This window comes from Lipotes vexillifer, unplaced genomic scaffold (assembly GCF_000442215.2).
Source record: "Lipotes vexillifer unplaced genomic scaffold, Lipotes_vexillifer_v1.1 scaffold729, whole genome shotgun sequence".
NCBI classification, from domain to species: domain Eukaryota; kingdom Metazoa; phylum Chordata; class Mammalia; order Artiodactyla; family Lipotidae; genus Lipotes; species Lipotes vexillifer.
The window spans coordinates 1,665,622-1,666,122 of NW_006780914.1; positions in this window are offsets into that span (position 1 = coordinate 1,665,622).

Consider the following 501-nt stretch of genomic DNA (forward strand, 5'->3'; position numbering starts at 1 on the left):
GAAAATATACCTTATTTCTCCAGAGCCTAGCAGTGACTGGCACATGTTTGAATGAAAGAAGTAGACAGAGAATATCAATATTCATTTACGTATTGATTAGTTAAGGATTAAAGTACATTCCAGCATAAGGGCTTCTGACAGCCTTTTGCTTAAACCACACTTGACTTTTCCCTTCGGGCGAGTATACTGCTTGTGAAATTCCTAGAAAGGCCAGAGACATAGAAGTGAGCTGGAATTCGGGACCCAAAGCGGTTTTGGGACGTTATGCGGCCTGGAGAGAAATGTTTTGTCTTGGAGGAGTTCGGAAAGCCAGCGATCTAACAAATTCTGGGCACAGAGAGAAACGCTGCCCTCCCGGCTCGGCTTGGAGCATCGCGGAGCCAAGGGCAGGCGTCGCGCAACCTGCCGCAGGGGCGGCTCCGAGGCCCGGCTCACGTGGCGCTCCCTCGCTCCACCCCCGAGAGCGCGGGTACGGGGGGTGGGGCTCCGGGGCGGCTCCGC